Genomic DNA, 18,662 nt, shown 5'->3' with positions numbered 1-18,662 from the left:
GAAAGAATTATTCTATATTTTCTGGATGGGAAGGGTAATTACTTTTAAAATATATGGTTTTTGTGTTTATTCATTCCTTTGAAGCTGAGTGTAAGGACTCTATGATTTTCCCACCACCACCACCACCACCATCTCCACCATCACTCCCAAGATTCTGTGGCTTTTTATTTGCCTGAAAAAAACTAAATTCGAAAGAGTGTGATTTTTTCCCCCACTTTTACTAAGGCCCTGAAAGGATAAAGGAATTCAAAGCATTCCTGTGTTATTATTTAAAGTAGCAGAGGAATAGATAGCCCCAAACAAACCAGACTGTGAGTTCTCTCTCATGACCCATTGTCCTCTATGTAATAAACTCAGATCTGTATGCTTCCTGCCCCACCATCCACACTGCAGGGCTTTGTTCACTGAGCTTAAGTATATTTTTAGTTACTCTGTCAAGGCATAGGGGTTCACGGGAGTTCATTGCTTAAATCACTCGGGATGCATTAAGAAAGTGAGCACAAGCACAGAGGGCAGGAACAGGGAAAGAAGGAGAAGGGAGATTCGGATGCAGTATAATGCGAGGTAATCAAGGGGGTTAATGCAGGAACCATTTGGAAGAAGCTCAGAATGCAGGTGCCAGCTTGCTCCAGTCCTGGCTCATCTTTCTTTTCTGGGCATGTTCCTCCCACAATGTTGGGAGAAGTCCTGACCTGCTTTAGTACTAAATTGGGGTTAAAGGTCCTTCTCTTCCTCAGTTGATGATTCAGGGTTAAAGCAATCAAGTCTCCCTAAAGCTTCTCTATGCAAATCTCCCCTTGGTTTCACATGTCACTTTGATGCATAGTTTTCCTTCTTATATCATCTCCTGATAGGAGAGGAGCTGGGTTATTACCTTCAGCTGTCCTGGCTTAAAATAAACATATAAAAAGACATGTTTACGAGAGTCATGGCCATGTGTAATTTCTTTCTCCTTAATAAACCCCTTCATTCAAAAGAAGTGTTTGTTTGTTGGGGGGCAGGGACTGGAGTGGGGGGAATACAAGGCCTCTAGTTTGGAGCAATAGATAGAAGGACAGACCTGGAATTAGGAAGGAAGATTCATCTTCTTTGAGTTCAAATCTGACCCCAGAAACTTACTAGCTGTGTGACCCTGAGCAGATCACTTAACCCTTTTTGCCTCAGTTTCCTCATCTGTAAAATGAGCTGGAGAAGGAAACGATAAACCACAGCACTATACTTATCTGGAAAACCCCAAGTAGGATCTTAAAGAGTTGGAAATGACTGAAAAACAACTGAACAACAGGAGGAAAGGAAGTATGTTATTGATCAGTATCGAACTGTGATTTCAGCAAGTAAGGGGAATGATGATGAATGCAGAATGTAAAATCATCAATGACTCAGTCACAGAAAACTTCTAGGAGAATAAAAAGGGTTTGCTCCTGGTCCCACAGTTAGTGTCAGATGCAGGATTTCAACGCTGGTATTACTCCCTCTAAATCTGAGCTTTCCAGTACATTATGCTGACCACTGTCTTGTTCCTTATTTAAAGCAACCGAATATAAGAACATTAAGTTGAATCATTTTCAAAGCAGGGTATTTTATCTGATTTCTGGAAACAAAGGCATTTCTTATTTTACATAATTTTGTAGTGATGAAAATGTTGAATTGCTAGTAAACATCAATACCTCACAAACGTTCTTTAAAAGAAAAATCGTATAGTGGCTTGGGTACCAAAGTATTTTTTTAAGGTAACTAAAGCTGCTAACAAGAGTTTCTCTAGCTATATTTTCAAACTGGAAATTCCCTGGAAATATTTGATTGAATGATGAATTCTTGTAGTTTTACATTTTTTAAGCACCTACTACATGTCAGGCATTATAGTAAGCTATTAAAATGCAAAGAAAAGCAAAGAATAATAGTTTCTCATAGTTTAATAGGGAAGACAGCATTCAAATAATAAGGGGCATATACAGAATAAATTGGAGATAATCAACAAAGAGAAGGCATGAAGTAAGATAAGTAAATGCTTCTCATAGAAGTTAGGGTTTTAGCTGGGATGGGAAGTCTAAATGGAAAGATGAGGAGAGATGTAAATCTAGTCAGAGGAGACAGCCAGTGAAACTATATAGTCAGGAGATGAAATCCCCTATTTGTGGAATAATATTGAAGTCAGTTTTTTTTTTCTGGAAAACAGAGCACATTGTAGAGTGTGAGATTTAAACTATTGTTCAACTTTCATTTTAGAAGAGGAACAATGACATCACTGGGTAATGTCTTGTACTTGCACATGTTTTAGATTTAAGTGAAGCAGAAGTTGCACAAAGTCATCAGCCTCACTCTCTAGAATCCAGAGTTATCCAAGTTCAGTGGCAAGACAAAATTCAGAATGACTGGAGATGGCCTGGGATACAGTGGATGATCTTGGTATCTTGGATGTCTGATTAAACTCTAAGCTCTTTATAGAACCTGCTTCAGCTGCCTTCAAGGCCTTGGGAACAAATTGTTCCCAACTCATTCCACAGGTGGAATTCTTCATATGCTTGGTGTAGACATCTCTCCAACTCACCACTGGATTCGAGGCCAGTTGGTTATTTTCAAACTGGTTTTGGAAAGGTAGAAAGGGACCTGGCTATGAAGGACTTTGAATGCAAATGTTTAGTCCTAGAAATAATTGGGAGCTACTGGAGTTTATTAAAAAGTGGGGTTAGAACATCCATTTGAAAGTTGGGTGGAAAAGAGGCTGGAATGGAAAGGGATATGAGGCAGGGTAACCAATCAGAAAACTATTGGAATAATACAAATATAAGGTGAAAAGGAACCGCACCAGGAAAAATGCAATGTCAGAGGAGAGAAGGAAGCTTTTACAAGAGATGTTATGATGGTAGAATTGATAATATTTTGGAAGAGATTGGATATGGAGAGCGTGAGAGTAAGGATTTGAGGGATGATGCCTGGACTGTGACTGAATGATACTAATGCCCTCATTAGGAAAAGGAAGATTAGGAAGAAGTGAGAGTTTGAGGGGCAAGAGGGGGAGGGAGGATGGGAATGGAAATAATGAATTTTAGTATTGAGCATATCAGGTTCAAAATGTCTATTGGACTGGAAAGGAACTTAAAACCATGCTCATCGGGCCATAAAAATTTGCATAAATTTGGGTAAAACCAGCAGTGCCACTACCAGGTCTGTTTCCTAAAGAGATCAAAGATAGAGGAAAAGGATCTGCCTCTGCAAAAATATTGATAGCAGATCTTTTTGTCATGGAAAAGTACTGGATATTGAAGAGATGTCCATCAATTGGGGAAATAGGTGGACAAGTTGTGATACATGATCACAATGGAATACTATGGCAATATAAGAAATGAACCAAAAAAAGAAAGAAAAAACCTGGAACAACTTATATGAAGTAAGGAAAATGAAGCAAGTAGAGCCAGGATTATACTGTACACAGTCACAACAATAATATGCAATGACTAACTGAGAATTATATAACTATTATCACCAATGCAAGGATCCAGGATAGCTTCAAGGGACTTGTAATGAAAAAATCTATCCATTCTGAATGTAGATTGAAGTATACCATTCTTCATTTTATTTCCTTCATGAATTTTTGTGTAGTATAAGTAATATGTATCTTCTTTCAGAATGTGATAAACATGTAAATATATATTCTATGATAACTTATGTACAACCTGTATTAATGATGAGGTCAAAACCCAGATTGTAATGAGAAAAGGAGAGATTGAGAGGAAAAAATGGAGACACTATTGTAGATAATCTTTTTATGGAGTTTATCTATGAAAGAGAAATGAAATAAAGGGTAATATTTATCAAGGATGTATAGATCAGGTTGGAGTTTTTTAATTAAATATTAGAGACAGATTAGGGATAATAAAGGCAACTCTTTGCTAGAAAAGACAGAATGAAATATAAACATTTATATATGTGGATGGAATTTCCTTGGCAAGGAGAAGGGACATCTCTTTCTGTGAAACAGAGAAGAAGGAGGAGGTGGTGGTGGAAGACATTTGAGGGATATGAGAAGAGCAGGTGTAGATAAAAGAAACTATTTTACATCTTGGTTGGTCTATAAAGACAATGTTATCACCAAAACCTTGAAAGAAATCACATGGAACTCTATTTCAGACAGAGTTGATTTTAATTTATGGAATCTGGGAGATTTTCTGTAATTACCCTCCAAGGGTTCTAATTTACTTAAAACTTTGAGAGGAACATAGTATAAGGGAAATTCACATTAAATCTGGTGTCCAAAGATTTGCATTTGAGATCCTTCTCTGTCACCAATTAGATGTAGGAACATGGGCAAATCAATACAGTTTTCTCAATGTCTATTTGACAGAACAAGCATTTCAATAATTCAGCCAATGATGATTTTTAAGGGCCTATTATGTTTCATGCGCTGTGCTAAGTGTGTGTGGGAAAATGCAAAATAGAGATATCTTTGTGCTCAGGGAGCTGGTTTCCTATTAAGGCAATACAACTTGTTTACAGAAAAGTATGAGACATATACATGAATCACTACCTTTTTCATTAGACCGAAAATAACCAATGAATGCACTGTAGTGGTGGTAGCAAAAACTGGAGCTCTTATGTCTGCTTGCTTTGTTTTTAGGTCCCTCACTGCTACTCTTACAACTCCAGATTTTGGGAATACTCTCTCAATCCAAAAGATATCCTGTTTTATTTTCTTTCCAGAAGGCAAAATTGCCCTTGAAATTGAAGAAAGTGAGGAAGCACATCTAAGGCTGGTGTTTTAGAAATGTTCCTTCTATCAAGTGAAGGCCAACCTCAGGAATCACATTGCCTAGGCAATCAATATCCTCTTTCTATTGTTGTGAGGAAGATCACTTAGTATTAGTTACATAAAGTTTATATGGACCTAAGAGGAAGGGCTGGAGCATTCCAAGATGGAATGAAGGAGCAGGAAGGGGCTTGTGCTCTGAGAGAGACTCCATTAGTGTTTGGCACAAACTGTTGCTAGCCCTGGGAGATCTCAGAGTTAAGGACAGACCTGCATCCTGATTTCCCTGGGATCCTGAGTGGTGGTGGTATCTAGCAAGTGGACAAGAACTACAGAGCAGCACCTAGTGGAGGAGGAGTTTGGGATCTGGTGGACAGCATCTCAAGCACACTCTCTCTACTTGGATACCTTGGACCACCTTGGCTTTTGGCATCCTGTGATCATCTGTGGATTACCTTGAGAACCCTCAAAGCCACCCTCAGCCCTTTAGCTGTGCTGGTCAAACCTGGCTGGAACCAGTTTTTCTTTTTTTGTTTTGTTTTGTTTTTGCTATTTTTTTTAAACCCTTAACTTCGGTGTATTGTCTCATAGGTGGAATTGTGGTAAGGGTGGGTGGAACCAGTTTTGAAGCAGCCTTCCCAGAGACTCCATTACTGCTTCTTTGAGCCCTGCCTGCTTAGATCGCTAATATTAAGAAGTCAAGTCCTCCCCTTGTCCTGTGGTTTTGCCATTTAGGTTTAGTGTTGAATCCCCTATCCCATCCTTTTAGTTTCTCATAATTAAACTGTTTAAAACTTTTACCTTACCTGTTGGTTCCAAAGACCCTGGCCTAGGGTGAGCAGAGTGACAGTTAAGCCAACTGTCATTCTTGATTCTTGGTCTCCCTATCCTGTCTCTCCTTCAACCCAGTGTGTGTGTACCCACAACCATTTAAATTATATTTAGCATCCCTGGTGTCCATCTCTTTTACACTACAAAGGAGGTTGTAGCAAAATTAGCATTTATGTGTAATTTTAAGATTTACAAAACACTTTATATCTTTCATTTGATATTGATTATGAACTCTTCTCTTGATCACATAGGTAAGGGAAGCTTCTATATCATTTTCTAAAATACTTTACTCTTGCCTCAGCTGCTTTCATCTCTTAAAATGGGAATTCTCCTTTCCATGTGCCTATTAAAAAAATCTGTGTGGATTCAGTCACTCTCCTGTGCTTCTGTCCCAAAGGAGTCATTCCTGAGGTTTGTATGTGGGAAGACTGATACGTTTAGGCTGTCCCCCCAGGCCCTGGTCAGAGCTACTATTCCCTGTTTTGTAATCTAAATAGAGAATAGGAAAGAAAAGAGCTTTGAGAGTCTTTGAAACTCCACATTTGAGAAATTGGGACAGTAATAGTTGTGTTACTAATTTTATAGTATTTTTGAAAAGAAAGAATATTTTTAAGAAATAAAGGATATGAGTCACCTCTATTCTCTTCATGGCTATTATTATTAGTATGTTTCCTTAAGGTAGCATAGCTTATAGCACTCCTAGGTTAGATCCAAATGTTCTAAGATATAATTTGAAAAACCAGTCCTTTCCCCTCCAGGCCCTCAGGTCTTCTTATGACAGCTTAATTTCATTTATTGTTTGTAGACCAAGGTTAATCTGTTCTGTTAATTGATTTCTTTTTTTAGAGAGACCATTTCAAAGAAAGAGATGTAATCTCCTTAGTTGACAAGATATCTCTGAATCCTGATGAGCTGACTTACATGTAGATAATTTTGGTAATGCCTTGTGAACCCTAAGACCAGAAGTTATAAGCTGTATTTCTGTCTTGTCACAAATACATGCAAATCTGTTAAAAAATAATAGGAATAGTCTAAATGTTTATTAGACAATTGCCCCCTCCCTTTTTTCCCCCTTCTTGACTGAAATGCAGGTCACATATTTTGCAATGCTTCTTCTTGGAGTTTTATGGACTCTGGGTTCTGCTAGTGGGTCATCATTCATTTTAAGGAAATGCTGCTTACTATAGCAATTTGTATCAGCTGTCCAAAAAACCCGCTGAACCAGAAATCTATAATCTTTAAGATTTTCACCCCAGTATTAACTCACTCTAGAAAGTAAGTCTTCTTTTACCTTCATAAGCCAAGGGGTTTATTTTATCTAACTCTACTGCAATGGCCCATTTATATTGCTCACCCTGATATTCCACCCACAGAAAGGATTAAACAGAGACCACTAAAACTACAAAGTCATAATTCTAGCAGATATGAAAAAGTAAAGTAAAAAATTATAGCAAATTGTTCATTTCCAGAGAAAACATTGAACCCCAGCAGATAGGCTATAAGATATTAAGAATCCTTTGGATTCTCACAGTTTACTGTAAAAGACTCAGTGTAGAGATATATAAGGCTGATAGGAAATGATTGGTGGTTCTGTTTATTCCTGTTCATTGCTCTGAAGAAATGAGATAAGGAATTATCTCTTCCTAGATAAAAGGAGTTAATGAGTGTGGAGGTGAGCCCTCTGGTTCATTATTCTCTGAAATTGAGAATCTCCAGAAAGCTTTTGTGATGATGTTATCTGATTTCTGGTTTGCTTGTTGAAACTAGAAAAAAGTTCATTTGTTTTTGGGGGTAAATTTAGCAATCTTGAATTCCTCTGGTCAGAAGCTGAAGCACTTACATTATTATATCATTCAATTATAGGTTATTATTTGCCTGATTGAAGAAGAAAAGCATATTTTTGCTCAAGTGAAAACCAATGTGCACAACTTCTAATTAATTTAATTTCAATATATTTTAGTTTCATAAAAATGCAATAGCATTTACTACCTTTAATTCATGACAGCTGATTCCCCATGCATAGTGATTTTCATGCTATAAAGTGCTCTGTTAGAACTGTATTTTGTACTTCAAGCAAAATTCTACTTTGTAGAAATAATCAAGTAATATGTTATCATCCCTTTGCTAGGAAGAGAAGGCAGGGGTAGTCTGGGAGAGAGATATGCAGAGTCACTGATATTGGTGAGCCCTTCTACATCTATTCTCACACTGTGGTTTAGCTAAAGTTTTTTACTTCACCATCAGTAAAACCAGGTATAGACATCAAACAGGCAGGCTGATGTTTCAGTAGGACTTTCCAAAGTTTGAGGAACTGTTGCATTGTGCCCTCTGCAAACTTCTATGGTTCTTTATGTGCTAAAAATGAAAGAACATCACATCCATGATTTCGCTCGGGTATTCCTAATATCTAGAATTCCATACCTAGTTCAAAACTGGACATTACCACAACCCATGAGTAGTATATGGAAAGGAAGAAAGAAGGAATGTTTTCTCCTATGTGAGATTTACTCACTCATGTTAGGGAAGAATTGTAAGAATTATCCTAATAATTTTCTTGAAAAATAATTTTTTTAATAAAAATGTTCAAAGGATCATTAATTTAGGGCTGGAAGAAAAGCTAAATGGTATCTAATTCAATGCCCTCATTTTATAAATGAGGAGCCTAAACTCCAGAGAGACAGTGGTTTGTCCAAAATTACAGAAGTAGTAAGATATTGAACAGAGATTAGCATCCAGGCCCTCGGTTTCCAAATCCAAGACAGTTTTCACAATACTAAGCAACCCCTCCTTTTAAAGCTGATCAGATATTTCTGTGAGTTTCAAATTATAACCGGCAATACAAAAGATATGGCAGGATGTTTTGAAAACATGAGTTGACTGGGAAAAAAATGATATTCAATGTATAACCTAAAAGAAATCCAATTTAACTAACTCTTCAAGAATGGGGTTTTCTATCACTTTTTAACACTGGTTATTTTCTATTAACTGAACTGGTACCATTTTTTTAAATGGTATGTTCATTAATTGTACTATATTGCTTTATAATCTAGATCAGTGATGGGCAAACTACAGCCTGTGGGCCAGATGCTGCCCCCTGAAATGTTCTATCCAGCAGGTGACATTCCTAATCTGACGAATACAATGAGTAGGATACAATCCAATGAAACTTCGAAAGAGTTGCCTTAGAAACAGGCTGACAGATGAGCATTTCCTTTCCTTTGGTCCCCTCTTTAAAAAGTTTACCCATCACTGGTCTAGATCATAACTAGAAACAAAATATGGGATTAAGTAATAGAAAGAACAGTGGACAGTCAAGTGGCCTAGATTCTGTGTTTAGCTCTACCACTGCCTAGTTCTGTGATATTTGGCAAGGAACTGAGCAGTTCTGTATTTAATCTTGAAACATGAGATGCTTTAAAGCCCCTTTTACCTCAAAAAACACTACGATTCTATTATTCTAAACAGGCCTATTATAGAAAGGAGCTGCAAACTGTTCAGCAGATAGATCATTTCTAGCTATATCATATGGAAATGAAATAAATGAGATTACCATTACCTAAAAATGATCTCTTTTCCTTCTTCTGTCGCTGTCTCTTTCTATGTATAAACATATACATATACATAATATATATTCAATACAAATACACATATATCTACATTTCTTTTCTATCTCTATTTCTATCACTATTACTATCCATTTACCTCTTCATATACGCCTATATCTACATAAATATATTTGTAGATTTATACAAATAGTTTAAGCAATTTTTTTATCAGCAGGAATATCTCACGAAAAGTCACTAATCACTTGTTTTCCTTTTCAGTCTTTCAAAGTCAAGCTCTTTTATTCATTAAAAGTGTGAGTGCATGATGGCCTTAAAAGCAGTTGAAAGGAATTTTCTCACCCCCAAGCCAAATTAAGCCCAGAGACGCAGCTGAAGCAGAACGATTTTCTGGCTTGCTAAGTGCTACTGTGGTTCTGATCTTACTAGAAATATTTCTTGATGGAATGTAAGATCCTTGAGGGTAGAGACTACGTCATTTTTATTCCTGCATCCTCTATGCCTAGCACAGCACTCAGGGTCTGGTGCATAAAAGGTATCCTACTTACATAGCTTGTATAAGATGTTTAGTCAATAAACATTTATGAAGTACCTTTCATGTGCCCAGTTCTGTGCTAAGCCCTGGGACACAAAATAAAGTAAAGTCCTTGCCATCAAGGAGCTCACAATCTAATTGGAGTGACAATAAGCAAACAAATAGATGAAAAAAGACATGTATACATGTATGTGTGTATATATACACATGTGTTTGCACACATATACATACACATATGCATATATGGAAAAGAATTTAAAAAGTGAAAGTATTGTAAATAGGAAGGACAGGGAAAGTTTTCTCATAGGGAAATTAGCTGGAATCTTAGCTGTGTCTTAATGGAAGCCATAGAAGCCAGTGGGCAGAGATAAAAGCAAGAATATTCTAGGCATGGGGAATGGCAGAGAAAACATTCTAATTCAAGAAATTGTGTATCTTTTTAAAGGAATAACAAATAGACTAGTGTCAGTGAATTGAAGTTCATGTAACTGGGACTGGAAAGCTAGGAGGGGGCTGAGTTATTTAGGACTTTGAGAGCCAAACAGAGGATTTTGCATTTGATCCTGGATGTATTAAATTAAATTGTTTAATTTAATTTTAAAAAAAAACTACTAGGGAGGTAGAGAATTTTTTAAGTAGGGAGGAGGTGATATAATCAGACCTACACTTTAGGAAAATGAAATGGAAGGATGGATTGGAGTAGGAAGAAACAAGAGGCAAACAAATTCATCAGTAGGCTTTTGAAATAATCCAGACAAGAAATAGTATAGTCTGTACAAGAGTGGTGGCAGTGCCAGAGAAGAAAATGGTGAATACTGGAAAAGCGTTGCAAAGATGCAATCTACAGGCCTTGGCAACAGATTGGATGTGAAAGGGGAGAGTGAGTCATGGGTACTGCTTGGGTTGTGAGCCTGAGACCTTAGAGAGTGTGGAGTTTCCCTGTACGGCAATGCGTTATATAGTATTGAGAGAAGAGGTTATGAGGGGGAAGATTATTAGTTTCCTTATGAATATATTAAGTTTAAGATGTCTACTGGGCATTGAGTTCAAGGTGTCTAAAAGGCAGGTGGAGATGATATATTAGAATTCAGCAAAGAGTTTAGGGCCAGATAAGTCAATTTATGAATCATCAGCATAAATATATTAATTAAATTTGTGAGGGCTGATGAGATCACCAAGTAAAATGGTATAGAAGGAGAAGAGAATAGGGCCCAGGACAGATCCCTGTGGCACTCCTAGGGTTAGAGTTCATGATCTGGAAGAAGATTGGGCAAAGGAAACAGAGGAAGAATGGCCAAATAGGTAGGATGAGAACCAGAAGAGAGTGTTGTATGAAAAACTTAGAAAGAGAAGAGAGTATCAAGGAGAAGAGGGTAATCAACAACATCACAGAATTCAGAGAAGTTGAGAATAAGGATTAGAAAGAGTGCATTGAGTTTGGCAATATTAGCTCTAAGGATCCTTATACAAATTCCTGCTTCCACTGGTAACTCAGGACCCCCAGAGTAAAGCTTTCTACATTGTCCCCTACAGGTTCTAGAGGTAACGCTAAAGGATTGTGGGGTTCTTTTTTTAATACCAGTAGCTTGACTTCCTATATCCTCAATTTAAATCATCAGTTATGGTTAGGATCTCCCTTATACCATTGCTACTCTTCAATCTTTAGTGTATCACTTAACCAGATAACAAAATGAGCTTTAATGAAGTTATATTCACTGAGAAAAGAAATACACAAATTTTACTTGTAGATTTTCTTAGGATTAATTTGTATTCATCCTCTCAATGAGTGACTACTTAATTATGGCTTTCGCCATGTGGATTCTTCTGGCCTCATCAGTAATATATCATTACTTTAGTGGTATGCCTCCATATGCCCAAGAAGAGGCCTCTTTCAGGTCTGTGCTTGCTATGAAGTGGCAGTAGGAAGGAAAGTTATGATAGCCTTGAGGAAAAACAGTGAAGATGCATTGAACTTCTTCCCATATGAAAGCAAGCTGCTCCTAATAAGTCTCAGACACAGAAATAGAGGGAGGAAATGAATTCTGGGCTCAAACAGGAGCTTTGCCCAAGCTTAATAATAATATTTTTATAATGTAGGCTGTACATATGTTATCATATTATACATAATTCCATGTTCATTATTCTGTGAAAGAAGACACACATTGCTTATGCTAGACAAAAGTTAATGCAGGAAATGAAGTAAAAAATGGCATGGTTCAATGTGCATTCATTCTCTGAATGTTTCTTCTGTGACAGTAGGTATCCTTTTTTTGTCACAAGTTTCTTGGAGTTGTCCTGGATCCTTGCTTTGCTGATAATAGCTAAATCATTCATAGTTGATCATCAATCATTATTGCTGTTATTGTGTACGGCATTCATCTTTTTTCTGTTCACTTTAATTTGCATCACTTCATAGAAGCCTTTCCAATTTTTTTTGTAATAATCTTTGTCATTTCTTAAAGCACAATCATATTCCATTACAATCATATACCACAACGTGTTCAATCATTCCCAAATTGATAGGTATCCTTTCAGTTTCCAGTTCTTTTCCACCACAAAGAGAGCTGTCATAAATATTTTTGTGCAGGTAGGTTATTCCCACCCTATCTTTAATCTCTTTGGGATATAGACCTGGTAGTGTAATGATGTGTCAAAGGGTATGAACAGTTTGATGGCCTTTTGGGGATGGCTTTATTTATTTATTTGTTTATTTTGTTAAACCCTTACCTTCCGTCTTAGAGTCAATACTGTGTATTGGCTCCAAGGCAGAAGAGTGGTAAGGGCTAGGCAATGGGGGTTAAGTGACTTGCCCAGGGTCACACAGCTAGGAAGTGTCTGAGGCCAGATTTGAACCTAAGACCTCCCATCTCTAGACCTGGCTCTCAATCCACTGAGCCACCCAGCTGCCACCGATGGCTTTAGATTGTCTCCAGAATAGTTGTATCATTTTGAAGCAACTCCAGCAGCATTTATCATTTTCCCTTTTTGTCATGTTATCAAGTCTGATGGGTATGAGATGGTACCTCAGAGTTGTTTTAATTTGAATTTCTCTAGTCAATAGTGATTTGGAGCATTTTTAATATGACAAAATATAGCTTTTCTTTTAAAAATATGGATGCAATAATATTTGGTGCATATAAGTTAAATATTGATAATACTTAAATATTTTTGGTACCTTCTTATGATTCCTGTAGATCAAATATTTTTACTGAGTTCTATTTTTCCCCTACAAAAAATAGTTGGAACTCCTTTAGTTCTTTAAATATCCATTTTCCCCTTGAATAATTACATTCAGCTTTGCTAGGTATATTATTCTTGGCTGTAAGTCCAGCTCCTTTCTTTTTGAAACATTTTGTTCCATTCTTTTTATTCTTTTAATTTTAAAGCTGCTAAGTCTTTTATTATTCTGATTATAGCTTCCAAGTATTTAATTTTTTCCTCTCTTAACCTGGAAGCTACAGAACTTAGGAATGATGCTCCTCTGTATTTTCTTTTTGAGATCTCTTTGCAGGGATGAACAGTGGATTCTTTCAATTCTGTTTTGCCCTATAGTTCTAGAATTTCTGGATAAGTGTCCTTAATGATTTCTTGGAGTATGGTGTCTAAATACTTTTTGATCATAACTTTCCAGTAATCTGACAATTCTTATATTGTCTCTCCTTGGTCCATTTTCCAGTTGAATTGTTTTTATAATTAGAGTTTGATATTCTCTTGTATTCTGTCATTTTTTTTTCATTTTTCTTTGTTATTTTCTGTTGCCTTAGAAAGTAATTGGCTTTTCCTTATCTAATAAGCCCAATTCTAATTTTAATGAATTATTTTCTTCTGTTAGTTTTTGAATCTCTTTTTCTAAATGGGTGACTTTTGTTTCCTAATTTTTTTTTTGCATTGCTCTTATTTTTTTCTAGTTTTCCTTTTACTTCTCTCATTGGTTTTTATAGTCTTTTTTAAAAACTCTTTCAAAAACCCCCTTGGGGTTTGTAAATATTTGATGTCTTTCTTTGCAGTTTTAGAAATAGGTTTTTTAACTTTGCTGTCGTCAAAATTTGAAAAATGTCTTCTCTGGGCTGGGTCACTATCTATAGTTGGGTTCTTTCTTTTGATTTATTCCTTTCAATGAAAATATTAGTTGCCAAAACAATAGGTTTAATTGTTAGTTTTATGCTGGAATTGGGTTCTGTTTCCCTAGTATGGAGGATGCTGCCTTAGGCTTCAGGATTTTGTTCGTTATTTCCTAGACCCTACTTAGTTCTTCCAGTTTTCATATCCAGGACTATCTGTGGTTGTTGCTCCCTCCTTTCAACCCCATATTTGTTTAATCTCTGGTGCTGCTACCAAAGCCTCCTCCCACCCCCAGGGCTTTTTTTCCCCCAGAGGAAAATGACTTTATTGACAAAGTATTTAAGAGTTGCAAAAGCATATTCTTATTTGAAAAGATCATTATGAATCAAAGCCTATTTTAATTCCCACCCAGAGAGTCCCACAGTATATTGATCTTAATATTCAAATTTGCTTACTTTGTTATTCCTTTTCTCCAAACTTGTGAACTTCACACTTTAAGCTCTATTCAAATACAGTGATTCAGCTCAGGCTAAATACTAAACTTCTCACCCTTCAGCTGGACAACTTTTTCATTGATTCTCACTTTGCCTTCTCCATGGCTTCATGGTATCTCTCCATGGCACTTTTCAAAGTGAGGAAGAATTTCCTGGAATTTTAACTTCTTGTTGACAATGATATCTTTCAGCTATTGTATTTCAAGTCTGATTCTTTGGACATCACTATTAATTGTTGTCACCTGTCCATATTTAGCTCCTCCCTTCTCTTGAAATTCATTATATTTCTCAAGTACTGAGCATTTTTTTTGACATCTTCATGCTTCTTATTTATCCTTCTCAGGGTTGTGGCATGTTTCTCTTTCTCGACAATGACTTGTCTTTTCAAGGAGGTTTCCTTGGTCTTCAGTTTCTTTAATTCTGCCTGAGCACTTTTGATCTGGTCCTCCAAGGATTGGTTCTCCTTCAGCATCCTTGTTACTTAGTCCATGCTCTTGGCAAGTTCTTGCATTTTCTTTTGATACAAGTGTAACTCTATTTGGAATGGAGGCATATCTTTGATTGCATCTCAATAGGCTTCATATTTCTAAGTCACCTCAAGCTTTAATACTTTGAATTTCTGCACTGTCTCTTTCATTTTCTCTTTATCGTTCTTTAACTTCTTTGGGGAGACCACAATTTTTGTTTTCTGATTCTCCTGGGTTTTTTTTGTTTGTTTGTTTGTTTGTTTGTTTGTTTGAGGAACCAGTGACGATTTTAATTCATTCAAATCTTTAGTGGTCTCAGCAACGTCTATCTTCTTCTGGAAAAATTCCTGGTATATTGTTACTATTTCTTTTTTATTTAATGATTTTTTTTTATTTTTTAGAAAAATTTTCCATGGTTACATGATTCATGTTCTTACTTTTCCCTTCACCCCGGCAACCTCCCCCCTCCCCATAGCTGAAGTGCATTTCCACTGGTTTTAACATGTGTCATCTTTACTATTAACATTACTATTTCTTCTTCTTCTTCTTCTTCTTCTTCTTCTTCTTCTTCTTCTTCTTCTTCTTCTTCTTCTTCTTCTTCTTCTTCTTCTTCTTCTTCTTCTTCTTCAAAACCCTTACCTTCTGTCTTTGGTAAGGGGGTCAAGTGACTTGCCCAGGGTAACGTTACTATTTCTTATTGAAACCTATTCAATGTTTGCTGCACCTCCTGAATTTTCCTTGTAGTTCTGCCTTGAAACAGACAGCTCACCAATCCCCTGGGACAGCCACCACCACCCTATGGATGTCCACAGCCAGCAGGGCTCCAGCCCCTCAGTAACCGCATTCACTGATACGTGCTCCCTCTTTGCTCATCCTCTCCTAACCTCACAGCCATGCACAGAGTCAATCTAGTCAGCATACCTGGACCCTTTTGAAGTCCTTCCTTACAATTGAAGTCACCCCCCCCATGGGCGAGTGGGGATCTCTGCAGCCAAGTCTCAGCCCACAGAGCCGCTCCCAAGGCTCACTGCTTGCTGACTCCACTGATCTCTGACACTGCTAAGACAAGCAGAGAAGGTGAGGCTGACTGCCCTGCCCCCAGGGTTTGCCCCTTATTGATTCCTTGTTGCTTCTGTGTGCTTCTTTTGCCACCACGTGATAATAGGACAATGTTTGAGGTCATTATTTAGGTAACTTGGATCCCGCAGGCTGGAGTGGAGGGACATAGGAGTCACGGAGTCACGTGGTGTGTCTGACTGCCTGACACCTGCACTGCCCAGTGTCAAAGTGCCAGAGTCATCTCTAAGTCACCAAGGAGGGAGGAGTTCGAGTTTTTAAAAAGCAAGCTCAGGAAAAAATGTTCTAAATCCCTCCTGATTAGAGAAATGCAGATCAAAACAGCACCAAGGTACCACCTTACACCTAGCAGCGTGGCCAATATAACATTAAAGGAAAATAATAAATGTTGGTTGGGATGTGGCAAAGTTGGGACACTAATGCATTGCTGGTGCAGTTGTAAATTTATCCAACCATTTTAGAGGGCAACTTGGAATCATGTCCAAAGGGCTTTAAAAGAATGCATGCCCTTTGATCCAGCCATAGCATTACTGGGTTTATATCCCAAAGAGACAAAAACTGGGTAAAGTCCTATTTGTACAAAAATATCCATAGCCACTCTCGTAGTGGCAAAAAATTGGAAAATGAGAGGGTGTCCCTCAGTTGGGGAATGGCTGAACAAATTGTGGTATTTGAACAAACTGATAGAATACTATTGTGCTATAAGGAATGATGAACTGATGGATTTCTGTAAGAACTGGAAAGACCTCCATGAACTGAAGTGTAGTGAAATAAGCAGAACCAGGAGAACATTTTACACAGCAACTGTAACATTGTGGAACCGTCAAAGATAACTGACTTGGCTACTAATAGCAATGCAATGATCCAGGACAATTCTGTGGATCTTGGGAGAAAGAATGTTATCCACATCTAAAGAAAACTGTGGGAGTAGAAATCCAAAAGAAAACATACGATTTATCACTTGTTTATATGTTTATATGGTGGGGTTTTTGTTTTAAAGGATTTCTCTTTTACAAAAATGAATAATATGGAAATGGGTTTGAATTATATATATATAGATAGATAGATAGATAGATATAGATATATAGATATAGTTAGTTAGATAGATAGATAGATAGATAGATAGATAGATAGATAGATAGATCCCAGGGGAATTGCTTGTCAACTCTAGGAGGGGGGAAGGATGAGAGGAGGGAAAAAACATGAAACATGTAGCCATGCAAAAAAATTTTTAATAATTTTGAAAAATTAAAAAGAAAAAAAAAGCAAGCTCAGGAAGAAGAGAGCTCTCTTTACTTCCACTCTGGAACTAACTGATTCTTTGGGCTGGCACCTTGCTCTCTTTCTTAATTAATGTCTTAATCTCTGGCAGGCAGCTTGGAGGTTAGAAAGGGTTATGAACCCCCTTTTCTTTCTATACCCTCTCTCTTTACTAATAAGTGTTGATAAATCCAGTAATGAGTCTCCAGATTAATTTGTAATATGACAGTTAAGGGGGTTAAAGTCCCATCTCCCAATATATCTCTGACTGCTCTGCTTCACTCCCAACTCTTTTCTGTTTTTGCTGCTTTTAGTATTGGTTCTGTAGAATTATTTCTGATTGTTTCTTGGAAAGTTTGGAGAGTGAGGCAGTCTCATGCCCTACTATGCAAACTTATAATACCTTATTCATATAAATAAGGGAAAATCTAGAACTATAATTACTATATTGGAGGTATATGATTTTAGGGAAAATATTTTTATTATAAGCTCCTTGAAGAGAGAGGTGGCTTTTTGTCTTACTTCATATCCTCCATGCCTAGCTCATTGTCTGGCACATGGTAAACTCTTAAAAAATGTTTGTCAATTAATTGATTATAAATCCCAATAAAGCTAGAAGTAACAAATCTGAATTTCAAACATAGTCCAGTAAATGTATTCTATTTCTGGCATAATTTTATTGGCTAAGTTTCTTATTTGATTAAAGAATTTTTTTAAATTAGATTAGATATCTGCATATAATACACAGATATAAGAAACATGTCATTTTTTTCTTCAATTCTAATTATACTTTACCTCAACTTAAGAGAATGCCTTTTTTATTTAGACTCATTGTGTGTGGGAATGTGTGGATTGACATTCTGACTCACCCCTTATGAAAGTGTCCAGAGAAAAAAAAGACACAAGAGTATGAGTAAATATTACACATTAAAATAGATTTACCATCATAACTGAATTTAAATTCTATTTTTTTATAAATATGAGACAGTATGACTTTTACACGGTATGAAAAAGTTTCACTTTTTAAAACTTAGATAAGATATGAACTAAAAAAATTACTTCATGAAAAAATGATATGAGTTTTTTGCTTAATTGAACAATTAATCTTTGAATTATTTCACTGTACATGCATTCTTGATCTCTAATAATTATATTATTTTGAATCTTAAGCACTTTGTCTGAATAATGCTATTTCAATGAAACAATCAATGTGATCTTCTTATCTAATAGGTAAAAATTTTCATTTATATTTTCTTTGGAATGTATTCAAACACACCCACACATGGGCCACCCATGGAGAAACATCTTTTTATCAGCATAGACATGAGAAAATACCTCCTCATTCTGCATGCACTGTGGAATAGGTCAGAGATCTCCCACATTGATTGTTAGAGTGGCAAACTAAAAGGGAAAAGTGAAAACAAAAACAACAACACTTAAATTATAAAGTAAAATTAAACAAACAACTTGAGGCTTGGACAGATTTTAGTAGTCAGGTTAGGTTCATTGTATAAATAAGTAAATAAAGCTTTTACTTAAGAGCCTCACTTATAGGCTGAAAAAATCCCTAGAAGGAGGGAAAGCACACCTGGATAGAGTGGGAATCAAATAAAGGTTTTCTGTAGGAAA

The sequence above is a fragment of the Gracilinanus agilis genome, chromosome 1 (genome assembly GCF_016433145.1).
Source record: "Gracilinanus agilis isolate LMUSP501 chromosome 1, AgileGrace, whole genome shotgun sequence".
Lineage (NCBI taxonomy): Eukaryota > Metazoa > Chordata > Mammalia > Didelphimorphia > Didelphidae > Gracilinanus > Gracilinanus agilis.
This window is presented reverse-complemented; position numbering follows the sequence as displayed.